This window comes from Sus scrofa, chromosome 3 (genome assembly GCF_054392235.1).
Source record: "Sus scrofa isolate SSC_HxYL_T2T_F1_AM1 chromosome 3, Sscrofa_HxYL_maternal_Yorkshire_Landrace_v2.0, whole genome shotgun sequence".
Taxonomy (NCBI): domain Eukaryota; kingdom Metazoa; phylum Chordata; class Mammalia; order Artiodactyla; family Suidae; genus Sus; species Sus scrofa.
This window is the reverse complement of record NC_139385.1, coordinates 52,249,293-52,270,622: the sequence shown is the minus strand read 5'-3', so window position 1 is coordinate 52,270,622 and position 21,330 is coordinate 52,249,293. Positions and strand designations below refer to the sequence as shown.

Here is a 21,330-nt window from a genome sequence, read left to right as displayed (position 1 = left end):
GAGTTTAGGGTTAGGATCAGTGTCAGAATTAGGCTCAAGGTTGAAGTAGGCCATTCTTTTTCTGCTCCTCCCATCCTGGGCTCTGACAGAAGATGAATGACATGTCTACTCTGGTCACTCACTGTTTCAAATTAAATTCAACCTTAGTCAAGTGTTCTTAGGCCCTCAGAGATCAGTGTTTCCCTCTGCCCTCCCACCTTTGAAGGTGGATGCTGGCCCCACTTGGGGCAGTCCCAGGTCCAGCACAGCCCTGACATGCAGAATGCTCAGTAGACATGGCTGGATTTATATAGGACTGGGTGCAATGAGCTGCCAGCCCCCAGGTGCTGCTTTTTTGAGGGTTGGTGAACACTCCTGGGACTGGATAGATCTTTTTTTGCATCAGCATGAGTGTAGAAACAGGCCTCAGAGAGACCTTAGCCTCTGACCATCCAAGCAGGCATTCTTGCTATTCCAGCTGAGGTCAGCCTTGGCCCTCAAACCCCTATGGCCAGTTACTGAGCTAATTGTACTGCTGGGTAATGAACGGCTATTTTAGGATGCTTCAGTTCCCAGCATTCATGTCCTTGAGCAAATGCCTCCTCCCTCATATCCTCTTATCCTGCCAAGAGAGGTAGTAACCCTTCAAACACTGAATGTGGCCCTGGTCTGTGGCTCTGCAATCCTTTGACCTCTGGTTGTAACACAGATTGACTTTCATGTTCATTGAGAATCAAAGGTATGGGAGCACCTGGGCCTCCTAACAGGCAGTTTAACATGGAGGCCATGTGGCCTTGGGGAGACATGTTCACACCTGGCCCATAACCTGTGGTCTCTGGAAAGCCACCAGCCATGGTGCCATGCTGTAGAATAATCCTTGAGACTCTCACTGCTTCATTGAGTAAGAATTTCCTTACCACCCTAGCATTTGGTCTCTGTTCTTTAGAAAAGGAGAGAGAAAAAACTGGAAAATGAGGAAATTTGTTCATGGGTGAGTGAGTCATGTGGCCATGGAGCAGGCCTGACTCCTGGGTTCCTACCTCCCAGTGCAAGGAATGCATTCTGTGTGCTCTCTGAGGGCACACAGGGTATTCTTGGCCAATCTCTGAGATGTGAGGACCCAATGCCCAAGGCAGGAGCCCCAAGTTTACCCCCAGCCACAAAGTTGATTTTTGAGCAAGCAGAAGAGCTTCTTGCCATCCTGGGAGGACAGAAAGAGAATTGGAAGGATGATCACAGCCCCTGACTCTAAGGTGAACTCTTTCATTCCTTGGCTTCTGATACACAGCTATGCATATGCTGCCAATCATGTGGAACTGGCTGCTGTCACAAACCCTGCATCTATTCTCAGTATCCCAGTTTTGGGAAATTATATCTTAACAGATTATTGTCCACATATTTGCCAAGGACTGATCCCATGATTCACCCACCTCAAAGATTGGCATGTGATCTATGGCCAGCCAATCCCATGTTCCATCCTCTTGGAGCTCTGGCGGGTTCAAGGATGAGAATAGGACTCAAGTTGGAGCAAAGGTATTTAAAGAAGTAACTTTCCATGGAACATAATGGAGAGATCCTTCCCGGTAGAAGGAGATGAGTAGGTGTCAGCCTGGGGTTTCAGGAGGCCCCTTATACAGAGGAGAGGGAGAGAGAGAGAGACTCTGTCTGTGGATGGGACCACCACAAAGTTACTTTGTAGGAAAGGGGACCAGGTCACACAGTGAGAGTGTGAACCCCCGTCCCACCAGACCCAGGACCAATCCTATAACTGCCTCTTGCAAGTATAAATTTATTTCTATCATTAAGAAACTAATTAATTTATTTTACATCATTAAGTGTGTCCAGTCCCTTGGAATAAAAAAGTCCTAGATGATACACCCATCCTTAGTAATCCATCCCTAGCCAGCTAGGGGAATCAGCTCCTAGGGCCAATCTAAGAAAAGGTAGAAAACTAGATTCTGGGAGCTGCATTCTGGAAAGTTAAACTCCTGTTGGGGGAAAAACAACAGCCCCTAATGCATGTTTGCTTGGGAAAGCAACTTTTGCCTTTTGCTCACCTAGCCCAATGCTATCCATAGGGAAAAGGAGGGTCTGGGCTGCCTCTTGCTCCATGTGCCTTGGTGGTTTCCTGGTGGCCCCTCTCCCTTGAAATGCACTCCAAATGTGTTCTCCTTAGTGGAGAAGTCTGATTTGGTATGAAAATACTTTCTCTTCAATCGCCTAAGCAATCCACCCTTAGCCAGCTAGGGGAATCACCTCTTTGGGCAACCTCAGAAACGGTACCAAACTAGCTTCTGGGAGCTGCATTGTGGAAAGTTAAACTCTATTCGGGGAACAAACAACAGCCCCAATGTGTGTTAGCTCAGGAAAGCAAAACTTGCCTCTTTCTCATCTAGCTGTATGCTAGGCATAGGGCAAAGGAGGGTCTGGGATGCCTCTTGCTCTGTGTGCCCTGGTGCTTTGCTGGGGGTCTCCCTCCCTTGAAACTCACTGAAAATGTGTTCTCCTTAGTGGAGAAGTCTGATTTGGGGTGAAAATGCCTTCTATTAAATCGTTTCAGCAATCCATATTTAGCCAGTTCGGAGAACCACCTCCTAAGGCCTATCTCAGAAATGGCACCAAACTAACTTCTGGGAGCTGCATTCTGGAAAGCTAAACTCTACTTGGGGTACACACAGCAGTCCCAATGCTTGTTGGCTCAGGAAAGCAACACTTGCCTTTTTCTCACCATGCCTTATGCTACACATAGGGCAAAGGATGTTCTGGACTGCATCTTGCTCGTGTGCACTGGTGGTTTGCTGGTGGCCTCCCTCCCTTGAAACTCACTCAAAATGTGTTCTCCTTAGTGGAGAAGTCTGATTTGGGATGAAAATGCTTTCTATTAAATCGGCTCTGAAATCTGCAGTTAGACAGCTCGGAGAAACACCTCCTAATGCCAATCTCAGAAACGGCAGAAAACTAGCTTTTGCGAGCTGCATTCTGGAAAGTTAAACTCTACTCAGGTTATGCACAGCAGTCCCAATGCGTGTTGGCTCAGGAAAGCAATGCTTGCCTTTTTCTCACCTAGCACAATGCTATCCATAGGGCAAAGGAGGTTCTGGGCTGCCTCTTGCTCCGTGTGCACTGGTGGTTTGCTGGTGGTCTCCTTCCCTTAAAACCTTCTCCAAATGTGTTCTACTTAAAGGAGAAGTCTGATTTTGCATGAAAATGCTTTCTTTTCAATTGCCTCAGCAATCCACATTTAAATAGCTCGAAGAATCCCTTCCTAAGGCCAATATAGAAAAGGCACCAAACTAGCTTCTGGGAGCTGCATTCTGGAAAGTTAAACTCCTCTTGGGGAACACACGACAACCCCAAGTGTGTTTGCTCAGGAAAGCAATGCTTGACTTTTCTCACATAGCCCTATGCTACACTTAGCGCAAAGGAGGGTCTGGGCTACCTCATGCTCCGTGTGCACTGGTGATTTGCTGGTGGTCTCCTTCACTTAAAACCCACTACAAACGTGTTCTCCTAGGTGAACAAGGCTGATATGGCATGAAAAATACCTTGTTTTCACAGACCCAAGCAGTCTACCTATAGCTAGCAAGGGAGCTTAGCACCCAGGGCCAATCTCCGAAACGTCCCAAAGCTAGCATCTGGGAACTGCATTATGAAAGTTGAACTCTACTCGGGGAACAACCAACATCACCAATGTGTGTTTTCTCAGGAATGCAACGCTTGCCTTTTTCTCACCTAGCCCTCTGGTATGCATAGGGCAAAGGAGGAATGGGATGCCTCTTGCTCCCTGTGCTCTGGTGGTTTGCAAGTGGTCTCCTTCACTTGAAACCCACTCCAAACGTGTTCCACTTTGTGGACAAGGCTGACTTGGCCTGAAAATGGCTTGTTTTCACATTCTCCAGCAGTCCCCCCTTAGCTAGCTAGGGATCTCAGTTCATAGGGGCAATATCAGAAATGGCTCAAAACTAGCTTCTGGGAGCGGAATTCTGGAAAGTTAAACTCTAATCAGGGAACAACCAACAGCCCCAATGCGTGTTTTCTCAGGAAGGCAACGCTTGCCTTTTTCTCACCTAGCACTCTGGTATGCATAGGGCAACGCATGGTCTGGGCTGCCCCTTGCTCCCTGTGCCCTGGTGGATATCTGGTGGTCTCCATAGCTTGAAACCCACTCCAAACATGTTCTCCTTCTTGGACAATGCTGATTTAGCATGAAAATGCCTTTTTTTTTTTTCCATTCTGCAGTAGTCCACCCTTTGCCAGCTATGGAGCTCAGCATATATGTCCAATCTTAGAAACGGTCCAAAACTAGCTTCTGGAGGTTGCATTCAGGAAAGTTAAACTCTGCGCGGTGAACAACCTACAGCCCCAATTCTTGTTGGCTCAGGAAATCAACGCTTGCCTTTTCCTCACCTAGCCCTCTGGTATGCTTAATGCAAAGGAGGATCTGGGCTGCTTCTTGCTCCCTGTTCCTTGGTGGTTTGCTGGTGGTTTCCTTAGCTTCAGACCCCCTCCAAACGTGGTTTATTTTGTGGACAAGGCTGATGTGGCATGAAAATACCTTGTGTTCACAGACCACAGGAGTTCACCCTTAGTTAGCTTGAGATCATCACTTAGGGCCAATATAGAAACGGCACAAAACTAGCATCTGGGAGCTGCATTCTGGAAAGCTAAACTCTACTCAGGGAACATGCAACAGACCCAATGCATGTTTGCTCAGGAAAGCAACGCTTGCCTTTTTTCTCACCTAGCCCTCTGCTATGCATAGGGCAATGGAGGATCTGGGCTGCCTCTTGCTCCCTGTTCCGTGGTGGTTGCTGGTGGTCTCCTTTGCTTGAAACCCACTCCAAACATGTTCTCCTTCATGGACAAGGCTGATGTGGCATGAAAATGCCTTGTTTTCACATTCTCCAGCAATCCATCCTTAGCTGGCTATGTAGATCTGCATCTAGAGCAAATCTCAGAAACGGCCAAAAAGTAGCTTCTGGGAGCTGCATTCTGGAAAGCTAAACTCTACTCGGGGAACAATGAACAGCGCCAATGCGTGTTGGCTCAGGAAAGCAACGCTTGCCTTTTTCTCACCTAGCCCTCTGGTACGCCTAGGGCAAAGCAGGGTCTGGGCTGCCTCTTGCTCCCTGTGCCCTGGTGGTTTGCTGGTGGTCTCCTCTGCTTGAAACCCACTCCAAACGTGTTCTCCTTTGTGGACAAAGCTGTTTTGGCATGAAAATGCCTTCTCTTCACATTCTCCATCAGTTTTCCTTTAGCTAGCTGAGGAGCTCAACACCAAGGGCCTCTCAGAAACGGCACAAAACTAGCTTCTGGAGGCTTCATTCTGGAAAGTTAAACTCTAGTCAGGGAACAACCAACAGCCCCAATACATGTATGCTCGGGAATGCAACGCTTGCCTTTTTCTCACATAGTCCATTGCTCTACATAGGGCAAAGGAGGGTCTGGGCTGCCTCTTGCTCCCTGTGCACTGGGGGTTTTCTGGTGGTCTCCTTCACTTGAAACCCACTCCAAACGTGTTCTCCTTAATGGACAGGGCTGATGTGGCATGAAAATGCCTTGTGTTCACATTCTCCTGCAATCCACCCTTAGCTAGCTTGGGAGAACAGCACCTGGGGCCAATCTCAGAAACGGCACATGACTATCTTCTGGGAGCTGCATTCTGGAAACATAAACTCTGCTCGGGGAACAACCAACAGCCCCAATGTGTGTTTGCTCAGGAAAGCAATGCTTGCCTTTTTCTCTTGAGCCCTCTGCTCTACATAGGGCAAAGGAGGGTCTCGGCTGCCTCAGGCTCCCCGTGCCCTGGTGGATTGCTGGTGGTCTCCTTCACTTGAAACCCACTCCAAACGTGTTCTCCTTAATGGACAAGGCTGATGTGGCATGAAAATGCCTTGTGTTCACATTCTCCTGCAATCCACCCTTAGCTAGCTTGGGAGAACAGCACCTAGGGCCAATCTAAAAAAAGGCACACAACTAGCTTCTGGGAGCTGCAATCTGGAAACGTAAATTCTACCTCGGGAACAACCAACAGTCCTAATGTATGTTTGCTCAAGAAAGCAATGCTTACCTTTTTCTCACCTAGCCCTATGCTCTACATACAGCAAAGGAGGGTCAGGGCTGCCTCTTGCTCCCTTTGCCCTGGGGTTTTGCAGGGGGTCTCCTTAACTTGAAACCCACTCCAAAAGTGTTCCTCTTCATGCACAAGGCTGATGTGGCATGAAAATGCCTCGTTTTCACAGACCCTAGCAGGCGACCCTTAGCTAGCTAGGTAGCTCTGCCCCCTAGGGCCCATCTCAGAAATGGCCCAAAACCAGCTTCTGGGAATTGCATTCTGGAAGGCTCAACTCTACTTGGGGAACAATCCACAGCCCCAATGTGTGTTTGCTCAGGAAAGCAACGCTTGCCTTTTTCTCACCTAGCCCTCTGCTATGCATAGGGCAAAGGAGGGTCTGGGTGGCCCCTTGCTCTCTGTGCCCTGGAGGATTGCTGGTGGTCTCCTTCATTAGAAACCCACTCCAAACATGTTCTCCTTCGTGGACAAGGCTGATGTGGCATGAAAATGCCTTCTCTTCACATTCTCCAGCAATGGACATTTAGCTAGATAGGTCGCACTAGACACAGACGATCTCAGAATCAGCCCAAAACTAGCTTCTGGGAGCTGCATTCTGGAAAGCTCAAATCTACTCAGGCAACTGCCAACAGCCCCAAAGCGTGTTTGCTCAGGAAAGCAACGCTTGCCTTTTTCTCACCTAACCCTCTGGTATGCCTAGGGCAAAGGAGGGTCTGGGCAGACCCTTGCTCACTGTGCCCTGGAGGATTGCTGGTGGTCTCCTTCATTAGAAACCCACACTAAAAGTGGTCTCCTTGGTGGACACATAATTTGGCATGAAAATGCCTTGTTTTCACAGGCCCCAGCAATCCACCCTAAGCCAGCTAGTGAGTACAACTTATGGAGCCTTATTCAGAAAAGGCACAAAACTAGCTTCTGGAGGCTTCATTCTGGAAACATAAACTCTACTCAGGGAACAATCCACAACCCCAATGCGTCTTGGTTCACGAACGCAACGCTTGGCTTTTTCTCACCTAGGCCTATGCTATCCCTAGGGCCACACAGGGTCTGGGCTGCCTCTTGCTCCCTGTGCAATGGTGCTTGGCTGGGTCTCTCCTGAGCTTGAAACTGACTGCAAACGTGGTCTCCTTCGTGGACAAGTCTATTTTGGCAGGAAAGTGTCTTGTTTTCACAGGCCCCAGCAATCCACCCTTAGCCAGCTAGTGAGCTCAGCACATGGAACCTATCTCAGTAAAGGCACAAAACTAGCTTCTGGAGGCTTCATTCTAGAAATATAAACTCTACTCGGGGAACAAACCACAGCTGCAAAGCGTCCTACCTCAGGAAAGCAAAGCTTGCCTTTTGCTCCCCTAGCCCTATGCTATCCCTAAGGCCATGCAGGGTGTGGCCTGCCTCTTGCTCCCTGTGCATGGGTGCTTTCCGGGGTTCTCCTGAGCTGAAAACCGACTCCAAATGTGGTCTCCTTTGTGGACAAGATTAATTTGGCAGGAAAATGCCTTGTTTTACAGGCCCCAGCAATCCCCCCTTAGCCAGCTAGTGAGATCAGCACATGGAGCCTATCTCAGAAAAGGCGCCAAACCAGCTTCTGGAGGCTTCATTCTGGAAACATAAACTCTACTCAGGGAACAAACCACAGCCCCAATTCATCTCGGTTCAGGATAGCAATGCTTGACTTTTTTTCACCTGGGCATATGCAATCCCTAAGGCCAAGCAGGGTCTGAGCTGTCTCTTGCTCCCTGTGCAGTGGTGCTTGGCTGGGTCTCTCCTGAGCTTGAAACCAACTCCAAATGTGGTCTCCTTCGTTGACAAGTCTAATTTGGCAGGAAAGTGCCTTGTTTTCACAGGCCCCAGCAATCCACCCTTAGGCTGCAAGTGAGCTCAGCACATGGAGCCTATCTCAGAAAAGGCACAAAACTAGCTTCTGGAGGCGTCATTCTGGACATATAAACTCTAGTCGGGGACCAAATCACAGCCCCAATGCTTCTTGGCTGAGGAAAGCAACGCTTGCCTTTTTCTCACCTTGGCTTATGGCATCCCTACTGCCAAGCAGGGTCTGGGCTGCCTCTTGCTCCCTGTGCACTGATCAATGGCTGCGGGTGTCCTGAGATTGAAACCCACTCCAAACATGGTCTCCTTCATGGACAAATCCAATTTGGCAGGAACACGCCTTGTTTTCACAGGCCCCAGCAATCCACCCTCAGCCAGCTAGAGAGCTCAGCATGTTGAGTCTATCTCAGAAAAGGCACAAAACAAACTTCTGGGAGCGGCCTTCTGCAAAGTTAAACCCTACTTGGGGAAGAAACCACAGCCCCAATGCGTCTTGCCTCAGGAAAGCAACGCTTGCCTTTTTCTCACCTAGCCCTATGCTATCCATAGGGTCAAGCAGGGTCTGGGCTGCTTCTGGCTCCGTGGGCACTGTTGCTTTCCTGGTGGTCTCCTGAGCTTGAAACCCCCTCCAAAAGTGACTTCACTCATGTTCAAGTCTAATTTCTCAGGAAAATGCCTTGTTTTCACATGCCCCAGCAATCCACTCTCAGCCAGATAAAGAGCTCAGCATGTTGAGCCTATCTCCGAAAAGGTACAAAACAAACTACGGGGAGCGGCCTTCTGCAAAGTTAAACCCTACTCGGAGAACAAACCCCAGACCCAATGCGTCTTTGCTCAGGAAAGCAACGCTTACCTTTTTCTCACCTAGCCCTATGCTATCCATAGCGCCAGCAAGTTTTGGGTTGCCTCTGGCTCCCTGTGCCCTGCTGCTTTGCTGGTGGTCTCCTGAGCTTGAAACTCACCCCAAATGTGATCTCCATCCTATTCAAGTCTAATTTGTCAGGAAAATGTCTTGTTTTCACATGCCCCAGAAATCCACCCTCGGCCAGCTAGAGAGCTCAGCATGTTGAGCCTATCTCAGAAAAGGCACAAAGCAAACTTCTGGGAGCGGCCTTCTGCAAAGATAAACACTACTTGGGGTAAAAACCACAGCCCCAATGCATCTTTGCTCAGGAAAGCAACGCTTGCCTATTACTCACCTAGCACTCTGCCCCCCATAGGGCCAAGGTGGGTCTGGGCTGCCTCCGGCTCCGTGGGCACTGCTGCTTGGCTGCTGGTCTCCAGGACATGAAACCAACTCCAAATGTGTTCTCTCTCATGGAGAAGGCTGATTTGGCATGAAAAGGACCTCTTTGCCCACGACCTAGAATACCACCCTTAGCCAGCTAGGGAGGGACCCTCCTAGGGCCTATCTCAGAAATGGCACAAAACCCGCTTCTGGAGGCTGCATTCTGCAAAGGAAAACTGTGCTCAAGGAACAAACCTCAGCTCCAATGCGTCTTTGCTCAGGAAAGCAACGCTTGCCTATTGCTCACCTAGCCTTATGCTCCCCATAGGGCCAAGGTGGGTCCGGGCTGCCTCTGGCTCCGTGGGCACTGCTGCTTGGCTGCTGGTCTCCAGGACATGAAACCAACTCCAAATGTGTTCTCTCTCATGGAGAAGGCTGATTTGGCATGAAAAGGCCTTGTTTGCCCAGGCCCCATCAACCCACCCTTGGCCAGCTAGGGAGGGACCCTCCTAGGGCCTATCTCAGAAATGGCACAAAACCCGCTTCTGCAAGCTGCATTCTGCAAAGGAAAACTGTGCTCAAGGAACAAACCTCAGCCCCAATGCGTCTTTGCACAGGAAAGCAACGCTTGCCGAATTCTCACCAAGCCCTATGCTACCCCTTGGGGCAAGGAGTCTCTGGGCTGCCTCTGCTCCGTGGGCACTGTTGCTTGGCTGCTGGTCTCCAGAGTTTGAGCTCAACTCCTAACATTTTCTCCTTCAGCGAGAAGGCTGATTGGGCATGAAAAGGCCTGTTTGCACAGGCCCTAGCAACCCACCCTTAGCCAGCTAGGGAGGGACCCTCCCAGGGCCTATCTCAGAAAAGGTGCAAAACTCGCTTCTGCAAGCTATATTCTGCAAAAGAAAACTGTGCTCAAGGAACAAACCTCAGGCCCAAGGCGTCTTTGCTCAGGAAAGCAACGCTTGCCTAATTCTCTCCTAGCCCTCTGCTCCCCCTAGGGCCAAGGAGGGTCGGGGCTGCCTCTGGCTCTGTGGGCACTACTGCTTGGCTCCTGGTATCTGCAACTTTAAACCAACTCCAAACGTGTTCTCCTTCAGGGAGAAGGCTGATTTGGCAAGAAAAGCCCTTGTTTGCAGAGGCCCCAGCCACTCACCATTTGCCAGCTAGAGAGGGACCCACCTAAGGCCTATCTCAGAAACTACACAAAAGTCAAAATGGAAGCTCCATTCTGCTAAGGAAAACTGTGCTTGCGGAACAAACCTCAGCCCCAATGCGTCTTTGTTCAGGAAAGCAACACTTGCCTATTGCTCACCTAGCCCTCTGCTCCCCATAGGGCCAAGGAGGGTCTGGGCTGCCTCTGGCTCCATGGGGACTGCTGTTTGGCTGCAGGCCTCCGAAGATTGAATCCAACTCCAAACGTGATCTCCTTCAGGGAGAAGGCTGATTTGGCATGAAAAGGCCCTCTTTGCCCAGGCCCTAGCAACCCACACTTAGCCAACTAGGTATGGTCCGTCTTGGGCCTATCTCAGAAACGGCACAAAACTCGCTTCTGCAAGCTGCATTCTGCAAAGGAAAACTGTGCTCAAGGAACAAACCTCAGCCCCAATGCGTCTTTGCTCAGGAAAGCAATGCTTGCCTATTGCTCACCTAGCCCTATGCTCCCCATAGGATCAAGGAGGGTCTGGCTCCGTGGGCACTGCTGCTTGGCTGCTGGTCTCCGCAGCTAGAAACCAACTCCAAACATGTTCTCCTTGGGGGAGAAGACAGATTGGGCATGAAAAGGCCTTGTTTGCACAGGCCCCAGCAACCCACCCTTAGCCAGCTAGGGAGGGACCCTCCTAGGGCCTATCTCAGAAATGGCACAAAACCCGCTTCTGGAGGCTGCATTCTGCAAAGGAAAACTGTGCTCAGGAACAAACCTCAGCCCCAATGCATCTTTGCTCAGGAAAGCAACGCTTGCCGAATTCTCACCAAGCCCTGTGCTACCCCTTGGGGCAAGGAGTCTCTGGGCTGCCTCTGCTCCGTGGGCACTGTTGCTTGGCTGCTGGTCTCCAGAGTTTGAGCTCAACTCCTAACATTTTCTCCTTCAGAGAGAAGGCGGATTGGGCATGAAAAGGCCGTGTTTGCCCAGGCCCTAGCAGCCAACCCTTAGCCAGCTAGGTAGGGACCCTCCTAGGGCCTATCTAAGAAAAGGCACAAAACAAACTTCTGGGAGTTACCTTCTGCAAAACTAAAACATACTCGGGGAAAAAACCACAGCCAAAATGCGTCTTGGCTCAGGAAAGCAACGCTTGCCTATTGCTCACCTAACCTTATGCTCCCCCTAGGGCCAAGGAGGGTCTGGGCTGCCTCTGGCTCCGAGGGCACTCCTGCTTGACTGCTGGTCTCCAGGACATGAAGCCAACTCCAAAAGTGTTCTCTGTCAGGGAGAAGGCTGATTTGGCAAGAAAAGGCCTTGTTTGCCCAGGCCCCAACAACCCACACTTAGCCAGCTAGGGAGGGACCCTCCTAGGGCCTAGCTCCAAAACGGCACAAAACTCGCTTCTGCAAGCTGCATTTTGCAAAGGAAAACTGTGCTCAAGGAACAAACCTCAGCCCCAATGCGTCTTTGCTCAGGAAAGCAACGCTTGCCTATTGCTCACCTAGCCTTATGCTCCCCATAGGGCCAAGGTGGGTCCGGGCTGCCTCTGGCTCCGTGGGCACTGCTGTTTGGCTGCTGGTCTCCCCAGCTTGAAAGCAACCCAAATGTGTTCTCCTTCAGGGAGAAGGCTGATTTGGCATGAAAAGGCCTTGTTTGCCCAGGCCCCAGCAACCAACCCTTAGACAGCTAGGGATGGTCCGTCCTAGGGCCTATCTCAGAAATGGCACAAAACTCACTTCTGGAAGCTGCATTCTGCAATGGAAAACTATGCTCAAGGTGAAATTGAGTTTTAACTAAAGAACAACCTCCCTTTTCCTAGAAGGCAGCTGTAAGCCTTTCCAGCTGTGCTCATCACTATGCCACCCTTCTTGTAATAATGTAACAACTGTGTGCTCTCTGTCCAAGCTAGCAGCCCTGCTAATCAGGTACCCAGCATTGCTTATCAGTTCTGCTTCCTTAACCTTGCTTGCTCAGTTTCTTAGGGACGAACACTGTCTGCTTGGGAATGGGGGAGGTCCGGGATGCTTACATGGGAAAATCAAGACTTGTAGTGTATAAAAGTTACTGAGAACAAAGACCTGGTGCTCAGACATTGGAGGTGACTCCTCTGAGCCTGCACCGGTGCTGAATAAACCTTGCTTTTCCATATCTCCGAGTGCTGTTTGTCTCCTTCCGTTGCCACAGTTTTTGCGGTTTCCGCAACATTTTGGTGCGTTGGCCGGGAAGCTGAAAACCGAGCTGGCCTCTTGTGCCACCGTTGTCGAGGAACTGGGGGAGGCCACGGTCGCCGGCCTGGTGACAGGTGGATAGCACGCACTGGCCATTTTTGCCGGATCCAGACCCTCACTCGGGCCGTGCTGGCCTTGGCCCACACCGCTTCCCAAACGGACTCGGAAGGAGAGTGGAAACAGGTTCCTGGACAGGACGTCAGACTGGTGAGTGCCCCGGAGACATCTGCCCAAGTCTGGACCTGCTATATGGCGGAAGGCGAGACTGATCACCTCTTAGTGACCAAAGGGTCACTCAGGTCAGGGTTTTCTCTCTTGGGATCGGGAGGCTTGTCAATTCTGGTGTGTGTGTGTGAGTGACTGGAGAGAATGAGAGCCCGTGCTCCACCGTCCTTGGACTATGGAGCCAGAGTGAGTCCTAACCTGCAGTTCCGTGTCGACCTCATACGGCTTATGGTGGCCCTCTTCAGGGGGATCCTGACGTTGGGGTTTATACAGTCCCACCTATGCTAAGAGGCGCCTGAAATATCTTCTCTGGGGGAGCCGTCAGGCAGACAAAGCGATTGTTACCTGAGGCCTTGTCCTGTTTGTCCCATCACAGGGTGGGACTTTACACAATGGGTAAATCGGCTTCCAAGCCCACTGTCTTAGAGTGTATGGTTAAGAATTTTAAGAAAGTATTTTCTAGAGATTATGGTGTCAAGCTGAGTCCTGGAAAACTGTGTACCCTCTGTACCCTAGAGTGGCCCTCTTTTGGTGTTGGCTGGCCTCCAGAAGGGACCTTAGATGTGTTCACAGTTACAGCAGTATATAATGTTATAACAGGAGACCCTGGACACCCAGACCAATTTCCATATATTGATCAATGGTTGGAAATTGCCTATTTGAGGCCCCCATGGGTTCGGTTCTGCACCACAGACCAGGGAGAGTGTAGGGTGCTAGTAGCGCAGTCCAAGAAGAAAACCTTGTCTCAAAGGAAGGTGCCACCTATTTATCAAGGGGAACCTGAGGACTCGCCCCCTATGCCACCACCTTATGTGCTGCCAGCCCCACCTCCAGGAGCCAAAGTTCCCCAGATGCCAGATAGCCCACCGCCTTCTGTTTCTCCTCCTCCTTCTGCTTCTGAAGTTCCCGAGGCAATATCGCCCTCACAGCCAGATTCTCCAGAACCTATGAGCAGGCGTCTCCGGTCAGCTCAGGGAACAGCCACTCCAGCATTACAAATGCCCTTACAGGAAACACGGAGACCACAGCAAGTCGCCCCCGATGGGACCATACAAGAGGGGGGACGTTTTTATTATTACCAGCCCTTTTCCACTGCCGATCTCCTCAACTGGAAACACCATACTCCCTCATATTCTGAAAAGCCTCAGGCGCTGATTGATCTCTTAGAATTCATTTTCCAGACACACTGTCCTACCTGGATAGACTGCCGGCAACTCCTTTTTACTCTATTTGACACTGAAGAGCACTGGCGAATTGTAACAGAAGCCCAAAAATGGCTTCAGGCCAATGCGGGGGGTTGAGCAGACTTGGCAAACTGGGTGAGGGAAGCCTTCCCAGAAGAAAACCCCCACTGGGGACTATGACACTGAGGAAGGAAAACATAACCTAGAGAGGTACCCACAGGCCTTCCTACAGGGGACAAAATCTGGGGCTAAAAAGCCCACTAATATAGCTAAGATCAGTGAGATACTACAAGAGCCGAATGAAAGCCCAGCCAAATTCTATGAGAGACTATGTGAGGCTTTCCAAACCTACACCCCTTTTAATCCCGAGGCCCCTGAGGACCAATGGATGATAAATGCTGCCTTTGTGGGACAAGCCCAATCAGATATCCATAAAAAGCTACAGAAATTAGAAGGCTTTGCAGGAGAGAATGCCACTAAACTGTTGGAAATAGCCAACAAGGTTTTTATTAACCGAGACCAGGTGGCCCGCCATGATGCAGAAAAGAGAATGAAACAAAAAGTGACTCTTCTGGCAGCCGCCCTGTCAAAACCGGTGCCCCCAGTGGGACCACCCCGTAGGGGACAAGACACAAGGCCAGGGAAAAGGAGTCCCCTGGAACATGACCAATGTGCTTACTGCAAAAAAAAGGGACATTGAAAAAATGAATGCCCCAACCGTCCTGAGAAAAAGACCAAGGCCCCACCTAGCCAGTACCAATCTGAGCCATTCAGCACCAACCTGATCGGCCTAGCTGAGTCTGATTAGGGGGGACCAGGCTCTCTCCAACTGGGCCCCCGAGAGCCTATGGTCAGAATTCAAGTAGGGGGCCACTCCATAGACTTTATGGTTGACACAGGTGCCGAACTTTCTGTGGTTACACAGCCTGTGGCTCCCCTCTCGGGGAAAGAAACCACCATTGTTGGGGCCACAGGTAACCAAACACACAGGCCCTTTGCGGTCCTCGACGATGTCGGTTAGGAGGCCATGAAGTAATACATGAATTTCTTTACCTGCCTGACTGCCCAGTCCCCTGATGGGAAGAGACCTGCTGGCTAAAATGGGGGCACAAATTTCCTTTTCTACTGATGGATTGGCCCAACTTAAATTGACAGAACCCCCCTCTCCTTTAATCATGGCTCTTGCTGTAAAAAGGGAAGAGGAATGGCGCTTGTACTCTTCCCCTTCAGAAATGGGGACCATTCCCCCAGAACTAGAGACTAAATACCCATTGGTTTGGGCTGAAGGAAACCCACCAGGACTGACAAAATGCCATGCTCCTGTCTTAATTGATCTAAAACCCGGAGCTCAACCGGTAAAGCTATGGCAATACTCAATTCCCAGAGAAGCTCGACTGGGAATCCAGGTTCACCTGGATCAGCTGCTTCAGCATGGACTGTTAATAAAATGTCAGTCCCCTTGGAACACCTCTTTACTGCCAGTGAAAAAACCAGGAACACAGGACTACCACCCAGTACAGGACTTGAGAGACATAAATAAAGCAACAGTCACATTACACCCTTCCATCCCTAACCCATATACCCTGCTAGGGCTGATCCCCTCCACTGCTAAGTGGTTTACTTGCCTGGACTTAAAAGACGCTTTATTCTGCCTCCGGGTGGCACCTGCCAGTCAGCCCTTGTTTGCTTTTGAATGGGAAAATCCACACACAGGGACAAAGGAACAGCTCACCTGGACTAGACTCCCACAAGGATTCAAAAACTCTCCCACTCTTTTTAGCGGTGCCTTAGCTGCTGACCTGGCTGAATTTCCTGGACAAAAACTGGGCTGTGTTTTGCTACAGTATGTTGACGACCTCTTACTAGCTGGCACCACAGAGGCTCAGTGCCTAGAGGGAACAAGAGCTCTCCTTTCCCTACTGAGGGAGGCAGGTTATCAGGTATCAAAGAAAAAGGCACAAATCTGCAAAAAACAAGTCAAGTATCTGGGCTTCAACATCATGCAGGACCAAAGAATGCTGGGGACTGAAAGAAAGCAGGCAGTTTGTGCCATTCCTGTCCCTACAACCTGCCGGAAGGTTCGTGAGTTCCTAGGGGCAGCAGGATTCTGCCGGATATGGATCCCCGGGTTTTCAGACCTGGCCAGGCCTCTGTATGAGGCTCTAAAAGGAAAAAAAAAAGGCTCCCCTTAAATGGGGACCAAGCCAGGAGACAGCGTTTCAGACAATCAAAACTAAACTCACTGAGGCTCCAGCCTTGGAACTTCCTGATATAACCAGAGAATTTAACCTTTTTGTTCATGAAAAAAATGGGATGGCTTTGGGAGTCTTAACTCAAGAATTTGGGCCTTGGCAGAGGCCAGTGGCATATCTGTCTAAACAAATTGACTCAGTTGCTGCCGGATGGCCTCCCTGCCTCCGAGAGCTGGCAGCTACCACCTTGTTGGTAAGAGAGGCTGACAAGTTGACCCTGGGACAAAACCTCAATGTTAAAGTCCCACACTCAGTTGTAACCCTAATGGATACCAGGGGCCACCATTGGCTCACACATGCACGAATGACTCAATATCAAGGGTTACTATGTAAAAATCCACGGGTAAAACTGGAGGTTGTATGAACTCTGAACCCAGCCACTTTTCTGCCAGATGAAGCGGGGCCCCCAGACCATAACTGCCTGGAGGTACTAGATGAGATATTTTCCAGCAGGCCTGACTTGACTGATAAACCAGTCCAAAATCCTGACTTGGTTTTATATACTGATGGCAGCAGCTTTATGGAGGATGGAAAAAGGATGGCAGGATATGCTGTGGTATCTGACTTAAAAGTGATAGAAGCAGAGGTGCTTCCTCAAGGCTGGTCAGCACAGAGAACAGAATTATGGGCCTTAATCAGAACACTGGAACTCAGCCAAGACCAGCGAGTTAATATCTATACCGACTCACGATATGCCTTTGCAACTTTACATGTCCCTGGAGCCTTATATAAAAAAAGAGGGCACCTCACTGCTAAAGGAAAAGGAATTAAAAACCAGGCTAAAATCTTAAAGCTCCTAGAGACAGTATGGGAACCTAAAGAAGTTGTAAAGGCCACTGTAAAGGCCACCAAAAGAGGGATGACCCAGTGACAAAAGAAAACCATAGTGCTGATGCAGCTGCCAGACAGGCAGCCCGGGAACAACAGCCAGACAAACCTAAGGTCTTGCTGGCCCCAGAAGTGCCAGCTGTCCCCAAATATTCTCCGGAAGAAAAAAAATGGATAAAGGAAAAAGGAAAAACTAAAACTAAAGCGGGGTGGTGGGTCACACGGGACCACCGAGTTTACATTCCAGAACAGCTGGCCTACAAACTAGTCTGCCAAGAACATGAACTAACCCACATGGGCAAAACTGCCTTAGAGAACTTACTGGGCCGGTATTATCTCATTGCTCTTCTTCCTGCACTCTGCTCCTCTGTCTCCCAAAGATACATAACCTGTTTACAGAATAATGCCCACCAGGGGCCCCACAGACCAGCTGGGGCACAGCACTGTGGACTGTCCCCATTTGAAGATATGAAAGTGGACTTTACTGAGGTCACCCCTAGTAAGGGGTACAAATATTTACTAGTTTTTATCTATACTTTTTCAGGATGGGTAGATGCCTTCCCTACCTGAACTGAAAAGACAAGGGAAGTAACCAAGACACTCCTGAGAGACATTATTCCCAGATATGGAAGGCCTCTGACCATCGGGTCAGATAATGGACCAACATTTGTGGCCAAAACAGTACAACAGGTGGCAAAAGCTTTACAGATCCGATGAAAACTACACTCTGCTTATCACCCTCAAAGTTCAGGGAAAGTAGAACACATGAACTGAACCCTTAAACAGACCCTGGCAAAGTTATGTCAGGAAACTGGCTTGCCCTGGATAGACATGTTGCTGGTGGCCCTCTTAAAAGTGAGATGCTCACCCCGAGCGGAAATAGGATTCTCGCCATTTGAAATCTTATATAAAAGGACACCTCCACTAATCAGTTTAAAAGAAAACACCAGGGAGTTGGGAGACTTGAAATTACATAAACAATTACAAGGACTGGGGCTCACTATTTCTCAGACACATAGATGGGTCACAGACAGAATACCTGTGTCCTTAGGTATAACAGTACACCCCCACAAGCTGAGGGACCAGGTGTGGATAAAGGACTGGAAAAAGGAGTCTTTGAGGCCGGTATGGAAGGGCCCCTATACTGTAATTCTAACCACCCCCACTGCTCTTAAAGTAACAGGAATAGATGCTTGGATCCATCATTCTAGAGTAAAACCAGCTGGCACAGCTGACGACCTTGGAGAGTGGGAGACTGCCCTCGATCCGGAGAGACCTCTTCGCCTGACAATACAGAGAAGGAGATGATGATCTCAAGGCCCTGCTCTGACCACACCGGAAGCTGGTCAGTCAACGCATGGCTGAAGCTTGAGGAATCAGCAGCCTGGTAAAATAAACTGCCTTACCTCTCTTCCACAAGAGACTCTCTAACTGTCATATACTGTTATCTTATGACCAACATGTATGTTTGCTGCCTGTTGCTGTTAATCTGGTCCCCTTTGGTTCTGTCAGGATCCACGTCCTCATGTGACCCGTGCATTCAAGCGACTCGATCAGATCAAGGGGTTACATGGACTTTGCTTTACTCCACTCATTTCTCCTGTTCCGGAGAAATTCATGGAAGTTGTACTCACAACAGGACCACTTATTCTATCTGTCAACAGGGGGGCCAATATACTTGCTTTGATCCACGATACTCACCAACCGAGGAATGGTTAAAAGTCCAGCGCTCTCATAAATCAGGGCAGCTAATTAATCGGACCCAAATTACCAACCCCAAGTGGCCAGTGTCAATACTTTTCAATGCCTATGAAGCTATGAATGGGTCATGGACTTCTACTAGACCATGTGGAAGCACATCATGAAAAAGAAAATATAGGCTCCAACATAAATATATGTGCTGGGGGACCACCTGGAATGATTGCCTGGAATGCACTTACTGGAGCTGTGTGGCCTGGGCAACCTGGAATAAGGGAGACAAAACAGCTGTCCTTCAAAAGGGTACAGCCCCTCCAGACTGCCAGACTAAAACTTGTAACCCAGTTAATTTCACTATTTTCAATTCCAGTGAGCCCAAATGGAAACAGGGTTTCAAAATAAGCATTCGCATTGACAGAAGAGGCCTTGACCCTGGAGCTGTGCTACATTTCCAGAAAATCACGTTTGCACTCCAAGCTGCCTCTCACAGCGTCTTTCATTCCTTTTATGAAGAGATAAGAAACACCCCACCTCCCATTCCGGCCACAACTAAGAACTTGTTTTTAGCCCTGGCAGAAACTATTGCACAAACTCTCAAGGTCTCCTCTTGTTATGTATGCGGGGAAACAAACACAGGAGACCACTGGCCTTGGTAAGCCAGAGAACTGGACCCATTAGAGCCTCATAATGAGACTGCATACCCCCAACTCACCAATGGGGTATGGCTCCTCAGAACTGCTATTATAGGGAGAAATTGTCTTGCGAGCGGGGAGGACGGTTTAATGTTTTGGTAAAAAGCTTAACATGTTTAGGCCTGAGGTGTTATAATCTGACTGCCCAAAAGACTCAATGGTGGTCATCCTCCAATCGCTCAGAGCCCAAGCCTAATCCCTTGTCTAACTTTTCACACCTTTGACAAGCATGGGAAGATATCAGTACTAATATCCAGTGGCAGACACCAAAGGGATTATATTGGATTTGTGGAAAAATGGCCTATTCCATACTCCCCTAAAATTGGGCTGGGACATGTGTACTGGGAACAATCAGACCTTCCTTCCTCCTGCTCCCACTGTCACTAGGGGAACAACTGGGAGTTCCTATATATAGGGCACAGGGTGCCCAGAGACACCGGAGGGCTCTTCAAATTGGAGACTGGAAAGATGATGAATGGCCCCCAGAATGGATAATTCAATATTATGGACCTGCCACCTTGGCAAAGGATGGCTCTTGGGGATATCACACCCCTGTCTATATGCTGAACCACATCATCAGACTACAGACGGTTTTGGAACTTATAAAAAATGACATTGCAAGGGCCTTGACTATATTGGCGCAACAACAAACTAAAATGCGCAGTGCAATCTACCAAAATCGCTTGGCCTTGGATTATTTACTTGCTTCTGAAGGAGGGGTTTGTGGAAAATTTAACTTAAGTAATTGATGTCTACAAATAGATGACACTGGAAAGGTGGTAGAAGAAATTGCTGACCGCGTGACTAAACTACCCATGTACCTGTACAAACTTGGAAAGGATGGGATGCAGACAGTCTCTTTGGTAAATGGTTCTCTTGGTTGGGAGGAATTAAGACAATGGTCAGAATAGTCATTATACTCGCAGGGTGCCTACTTGTTCCCTGCCTTGTACCTATGTTTGAAAGAAAAACAGCCTCCCACCGGCTACGTATTAGAGGCTACCAAAGGGTAATGACTGATGATGATTTGTAAAGGGTGCAGATGCACCCTGAACATCAAGAGGGGGGAATGAAATGGAGTTTTAACAAAAGAACAACGTCCTCCTTGGCTAAGAAGGCAGCTGCAAGACTTTCCAGCTGTGCTCATCACTATGCCACCCTTCTTGTAATAATGTAACAACTGTGTGCCCTCTATCCAGGCCAGCAGCCCTGCTAATCAGGTACCCAGCATTGCTTATCAGTTCTGCTTCCTTAACCTTGCTTGCTCAGTTTCATAGGGACGAACACTGTCTGCTTGGGGATGGGGGAGGTCCGGGATGCTTACAAGGGAAAATAAACACTTGTAGTGTATAAAAGTTACTGAGAACAAAGACCTGGTGCTCAGACATTGGAGGTAACTCCTCTGAGCCTGCACCAGTGCTGAATAAAACTTGCTTTTCCACATCTCCGAGTGCTGTTTGTCTCCATCCGTTGCCACAGTTTTTGCGATTTCCTCAACAGTGTAAGTTGCAGATGCAGCTTGTATCTGAAGTGGCTGTGGCTGTGGTGAAGGCCAGCAGCTGTAGCTCCAACTAAACCCTAGCCTAGGAACCTCCATATGCAGTGGGTGCAGCCCTAAAAGGACAAAAGACCAAAAAAAAAAAAAAAAAAAAAAAGATTGCCTTATCTATCATTTCCTCTAGCTATTCTGTAATCATGTATATATGTATTTCTTCATTTCTAGAAGCATAGAGCTCATTCTCATCAATATCTATTTTTCTGTATAATTTTTGGGGGTGCCTCCTGCAACATCGGGTTGTTTTCTGGCCAGGATTTGATTTGGCAAGGCAGCTCTTAACACAGCCACATAAGCTAAGAGGGAGATTCCTTAGCCTGGCAGCCAAGAGGGAACACCCTGAGTGCTTGCTTGATGCTATAAATCACCCTGCTGATTTCATCATACCTGGTTTTGGTCAGGCCTCCCTACCCTGGTGAT

At 49.1% G+C, this 21,330-nt stretch overlaps 1 long non-coding RNA gene across 2 annotated transcripts; it reads left to right on the top strand.

Moving 5' to 3' along the window:
- The first annotated feature begins 5,748 nt into the window (after nucleotides 1–5,748).
- LOC146404619 (uncharacterized) lies at nucleotides 5,749–20,800 on the top strand. 2 transcript variants are annotated; one of them, XR_014841141.1, is made up of 2 exons: nucleotides 5,749–12,683; nucleotides 17,510–20,800. It is a non-coding gene; the product is annotated as an uncharacterized LOC146404619 (long non-coding RNA). The 2 variants fall into 2 exon arrangements; XR_014841142.1 differs by having other exon boundaries at nucleotides 5,749–12,775.
- Nucleotides 20,801–21,330: the final 530 nt, after the last annotated feature.